Source organism: Myotis davidii, unplaced genomic scaffold (assembly GCF_000327345.1).
Source record: "Myotis davidii unplaced genomic scaffold, ASM32734v1 scaffold428, whole genome shotgun sequence".
In the NCBI taxonomy this organism is placed as follows: Eukaryota; Metazoa; Chordata; class Mammalia; order Chiroptera; family Vespertilionidae; genus Myotis; species Myotis davidii.
The window spans coordinates 2,865,968-2,872,426 of record NW_006299834.1 but is presented as its reverse complement, the minus strand read 5'-3'; positions in this window follow the sequence as shown (position 1 = coordinate 2,872,426).

Below are 6,459 nucleotides of genomic sequence, written 5' to 3'. Positions count from 1 at the left end.
CGCCGGCTCCTCCCAGCCACGGAAGCTGCAGACCCTCCCACCACACCCGCCTCCCGCCTTCCACGCCGCCTGCTGGAGGAGTGATAGCGACACTGGCCAATCAGAGGCCGCGTGCAGGCCGGCCGGCGGGCCGAGGGGCGAGCGAGGAAGGGAGGGGCGCGAGGGAGAGGAGGACGGCGGCGGGACTTCCTGTGACTGACGGCCCGGAGCAGCCAATGGGAAGCGGGGAGATGACCTCATCGCCGAGGGAAGTCTGGAACTGGAGGAGCTGGGGCGAGGAGGTGGGAGGAGGTCCGCGCCGAGCCGGGGCGGGACGCTGGGGCCTTAAAGAAGCCGCAGGCTATTGGTCACCCTGTCCAGCGAAGGGCGGCGGACTCGGCTGGACCTCGCAAAGTTGCCAATGGGCCAATGCCACGAGCTCTTCTACCGCATTAATCCTCTCGACCCCGTTCCGACCCTTCTAGAGGGCCGAAAGGTCCCGCCGGGGACTCGTAAGTCGATTACTTCACTTTCACGCTTCCCCAAAGGATACACAATAAATTTCTCTCTGGCTGGGAGCCCTGAATTCCCGTTACCGCTCCCGCCCCACGAGGCCCGTCGTCTGAGTCAGTGTACCCACCCTACGGTACAAAGCAAGGCTGCTGACACCTCCCTACCTGCCTGGAATGTTGAGATCATCCACAGCGAAAGTGCTTTGGGCTTCGAGAAGGAAAAGGGGCCGAATGAACCCAGAAGCTCGTCTTAGGAGATTCCAGGAAGAGCATCTGCAAAGGGGAGGGCTGCACCAGATGACTCTGGGCGCTTGCAGTTCTAAAATCCCAAAATGCGCGTGTCCCGCTCTTTCTGGCACCCGCGGGTGCAGCGAAAGGGTGTGTGTGTGTGTGTGTGTGTGTGTGTGTGTACTGCATTAGGCACAGAGCCCACACATGGACCTGGTTCGTAACTTCAACGAGGAGAAAGAATGCAGGCGAACAGGGAGAGAGAAACAAGTAAAGCAAGGTCCGCCGCGATAAGTGCCTTGGTGGAGGCGGACGTTTGCTCCCCATCCCCTCCCTCTGGGACGGAGCCCAGAAAAGGAGAAATAACGTCAACTTGGCAGGGTGGAAAAGAGGGGGAAGAGCTTTCCTGAAGCTTCCTGGGGATGGTGTCTCCAGGCTGGGTTGGGGAAAGGAGCAACGGTACTAGAGCAGTGGTTCTCAACCTGTGGGTCGCGACCCCTTTGGGGGTCGAATGACCCTTTCACAGGGGTCGCCTAAGACCATCGGAAAACACATATATAATTACATATTGCTTTTGTGATTAATCTCTATGCTTTAATTATGTTCAATTTGTAACAATGAAATTGGGGGTCACCACAACATGAGGGACTGTATTAAAGGGTCGGGGCATTAGGAAGGTGGAGAACCACTGAACTAGAGGAAGAAGAGGCTAGCGCATTCTTCCAGGCTTCAAGAGGAGCAGTGTGAAGGTGCAGAGATTGAAAGGGGGCAACTCATTCTACATTCCAGGGTAAATTCTTACTATAATTCCCTGTTCTCCCCCAGTGGTCTCCAGGGACTGCCCATTGGTGCAATTCTCTGAAGAAGGAAGGGGAAGCGTGACTCCTCACTCCCTCCAACAGCTGCAAAGGCCACGGTGGCCCTGGGTATTCCCAGTTATTCATCTGCTAGAGGCCCAGTGCAAGAAACTCATGCCTAGGTAGGGTCCATAGGCCTGGTCAGCTATCAGGGCCAATCAGATTCCCCGCCTCCTCGCCTTCTCCTTCCCTCCTCCCTCAGCAACCCCACTGGGCTGCTGGTCGCCCACCATGTTCCTCGCCACCCCCTGGTAGTCTGCACACGTCAAAGCGAGCAATCAAACTCCCAGTCGAACTCCTGAGGAGACACCTTGCATATTAGCGACTCACATTCTTGTCTCCCCTAAAGACCGCCAGTGGCCCCCCAACATTGTGACACACACACACACACACACTAGAGGCTTGGTGCACGGATTCATGCACTAGTGGGTGGCATGGCCCGCGGGGATCGGCCCGCTGTGGGAGTGCTGCTCATCCTGGTCAGCCAATTTTATATAGTTGAAGCATGTGGTAATCCCTCAGCTAGAGAGGATCTGTGAAACACCTCACCATCTTTACTAAATGTTAATTAGGACTCGGTGAATGTCCTTGATGTGTGATGCCAGGTGGGTGACACCATCGGGGATGTTCAAGACAGCCTCGCTTCAGGATCCTCAGCCATCAGGACAGCCTCCCCAGGGGGTCTGCAGTCACGTCCCCTCTTGCCATCCGCCTATGCCAGCTCCCTGCGCTCTTTCTAGAACACACCTTAGAGGGCCTGCATCAGCTGGTGGGTCTGGATTGTCTCAGGTATTTGATAGGTGCAGAGACTGGGCCTCACCCTGGGCCTGCGGGAGCAGCTGCTCATCCTGGTCAGCTGAGTGGTGCCGTGGATGGGGACCCAGGTGCTGGGGATGGACAACACAAACCACAATCCCTGCTCTGATGCATTTGTATTCTAGAGACAAAGACACAGGGAATAGAGCCTGCTTTGGCCATGCATTAAAATTCAACTCTTTATATATAATTGATTTTTTTAAAGAGAGGAAGGGAGAGGGATAAAGAGCTAGAAACATTGATTGGAGAGAAACATCGATCAGCCGCCTCCTGCACACCTCCTACTGGGGATGTGTCCGCAACCCAGGTACATGCCCTTGACCGGAATCGAACCTTAGACCCTTCAGTCCACAGGCCGATGCTCTATCCACCGAGCCAAACCTGTTCCAGCGGCTGGGCTTTTTTATATATAGATCGGTCAGCTTCAAGTTCAGTACCACATGGCGGCCAGACCTCTCTGAGTTGAGCAGGATTCTCGTGACCCCTCAGTCACACACCTTCCCCCACGGCAAGAATTCTTCCACAAAAGTCAAGTCCTGATGAAATTATTTATTCAACATTATTCAGCATTTCTTGAGTAAGATATGTAGGGGGTAAGATGAAACAGTCACTGCCCAGATGCTTTCACCAAACTGGGGAAAGTTAAAGAGCATACGGAGGTGACTATAAAGCCAGGCCATATCCCAAGTGTTAGACACTCCCCCCCACACCCCCTCTCCCGAGCAAGGACGATGGGCCTGGGCCGGGTACAGAAACTCACCAGGGCATGCCTAGCAAGGGGCAAAACTGGAAAAACAAGAACCTGGCCTCCAGGGTAAACTATCCTCCCCTAGCATATCATTGGTCATGCAGTCTGGACCTCTGATCTTCCATATCACTGATCAGGCAGTTTAGACCCCCTGACCTTTTCCTCCCTGAAGATAACATCCAGGCCTCAGTTGTATTTCAGCCCCAGGCCCAGAAAAGCAGCAAAACCAGACAAGTGACTCCTCGGCTGCCTCAGGACCAGCATTAACTAATGACCCGCTGCCCTGGCACCGACCAATCAGTGGAGACCAGGACCCTGAAACAGCACACCTGGAGAGCTGATGAACATTCTATTAAAAGCCTCCCCTGAGATCTCCCTAAGATTTCCACCTGAAGAGAGATAGATATACTCATGACAAAGAACCCAGTGCACATTTCCCTCCAAGGAGCACACCCATGCCATTCCCTTCCCTTTCACCTTCCCCCGCAGGCACGTATCCCCTAACCCAGTGATGGCGAACCTATGACACACGTGTCAGAGGTGACATGCCAACTCATTTTTTTGGTTGATTTTTCTTTGTTAAATAGCATTTAAATATATAAAATAAATATCAAAAATATAAGTCTTTGTTTTACTATGGTTGCAAATATCAAAAAAGGTCTATATGTGACACGGCACCAGAGTTACATTAGGGTTTTTCAAAATGCTGACACATTGAGCTCAAAAGGTTCGCCATCACTGCCCTAACCTCTAAGGCAGGGGTCCTCAAACTTTTTAAACAGGGGGCCAGTTCACTGTCGCTCAGACCGTCGGAGGGCCGGACTATAGTTTAAAAAAAAAAACTATGAACAAATTCCTATGCACATTGCACATATCTTATTTTGAAGTAAAAAAACAAAACGGGAACAAATACAATATTTGTATTTGCCTGTGGCCCGCGGGCCGTAGTTTGAGGACCCCTGCTCTAAGGGACCTCCTGAGACTGCAACCAGGGGAACAATGGGCAGTGGCAGCTCATCCAGAGCTTACCCCCTGCACCTGTCTCCAAGGCTCCTTTCTCTCTGGTATAGCCCTTCCTTTTGGATGTCCCCACCTCCCATCCCCCTTTCCTTAAATACATTCAGTTGTATTTAATCACCATCTGAGATGGCTATTTAGCCTGCCAGAGAACCACTACCTTAACCTTTCACCAAGAGTCATGACAATCAAGAGGGTGCAGAAGTACACCTCAGAAAAAGTACTGCTGGTTGGAATGATTGGGGTAGGGCAGATTTCCCCAAGATAAAACCCAGGTGTAGCTTTCCAGATAAAGTGTACCTAGACACAGCCTTCGTGAAAAGCCCAGGTCAGAAGGAAGCAGACGTGTATTTTATTAGTCATGGGAAGAGGGGCATGCCCATTTACAGCCTCTCAGACATGGCAAACTCACCACTCAAATATGCCTGTTTTTGTTGTGTGTTTTTTTTAAATATGTGTTTATTGAGTTCAAAGAGAGGAAGGGAGAAGGAGAGAGATAGAAATATCAATGATGAGAGAGAATCATCTCTCAGCTGTCTCCTGCACATCCCCTACCGGGGATAAAGCCAGCAACCCAGGCATGTGCCCTGACTGGGAATCAAACTGTGACCTCTTGCTTCATGGGCCGACACTCAACCACTGAACCACACTGGCCAAGCGGCCTGTTCTTTTTGTTTGTTTGTTTTGGACAATTTATGTTGTATACATTTTGTGTATACATACATGTCTATATTGTATATTTATAAAGTGTTTGTATGTATTTCTTGTGGATGATTTGCCTTTCTCTTATCTCTGACCCTCGATCCTAACGTTTTCCCTAAAAGCTTTCACAGAGCATGTCTAATTCCACGTCATTGTGACGACATTCCAAATATTGGAAGCTGCCGATTATGCCCTTTCACACCCCCTCTACCCATCTCTCCGATCAATGGGGATAAAGTCCCTTTTTCTTGCCACCGTTCGTTCCTCAGAGGATGGTTTCCATAAGCCTCACTGCCTTGATGACGTCTTCCAGTTTGTCCGGTTCTACCAGGGGCATGTGTTATTTTTATCCTTCCAGCAAATGTTCCCTTTCTCCTGGTAAGGGGAGCCTGATTTTCTCTGGGGAACCACTCCTCCCCACTCTCTGACTTCACTACTCATTTTTCCCGTGGGGAGGATGGGGCCGGTCTTAACCAACCAAAGCATTGTTCTCCCTCCCCATCACCAACATCTACAGTGAGTGATTTGGGGAAAGGTCTGAGACCCACGGCAATCCAATCGGAATGGTTCCTGGAACCTTTGGTGAAACGACTGGGACAGAGAAATTCCCTTTGCCCTGGGGCTGCTGAGCTGTCTGGCTATGCACCCGGAGCTCACAGGGAGGGCCATGGGAAAGAACCTGCTCAAGGACAAGGCCAATATGAAACCAAACTCTCAGAGCCGAGACACAGATAAAGGCCCGAGGGGTAATAACTTTGTTTGAGAACCTGAATCCAGCTATTTTCTGACTATTTGGTTTTGTAGGTGTCTTAGGTCAGGGTTCGTAGAAACACGGAGATGCCATTTACCGAGGGAGGAAAGGCCTCTAAGGGAGGAAGTGGAGCAGACAAGGGAAAGTGAAAGAGCCAAGCAAGGCTCCGCCCGATCGCACCTTGGCCGGACCCACAGTGGAGAGTTCTGGAGCGTAAGCCACACACACCACAGAGCGATCCCTCCGTGTGTACCCCACAATCAGTCCGCCATTGGCTATGAGCCACGAAGGGGTTAAGGTCGCCAAAGCTGCTCCCTTCAGCTAAGGGCACATCTCTGGAATTTCAGGCACTTAGCTGCCAACACTCAGCAGCTGGGGAATGGGCGCACTGGCCTTTGAAAGAGAACTGGGAGGGGCACCGTTTGAGTCTATCAATCAAATGGGCCGATACTTTCCCTTTCCAGTTGAGTTTTTGTTCCTTGAGCCTCAAATGTGACTCCATAAAATACTCAGGTGCTCTGGGCCCAGAGAGGTTAAAGGGTTTGCCTGGGGCCACACAGCCAACAGCAGTTAGAATGCCAGTCTTCTGACCTCCCTCCAGTGTCTCCCTGACTGCCTTTATATGTTTTGTGAGAAGCCATAAGTCATCAGTGACCAGAGGGACAGGAGAAAAGCCACTGAATGTGCCCGATGAGAGGTTTGCCGTCGAGAGCACTGTGTCAATGGGCTCTGTCGCAGTAAATTCCAGAAACAAAACTGCCTTCATAGGCCATTAAAAGAATAAAAAGTGGGAGTCAGAGATGGCGGAAAAACTTTTAAGAGAAAACAGTCTAAGGGTCACCACTGACC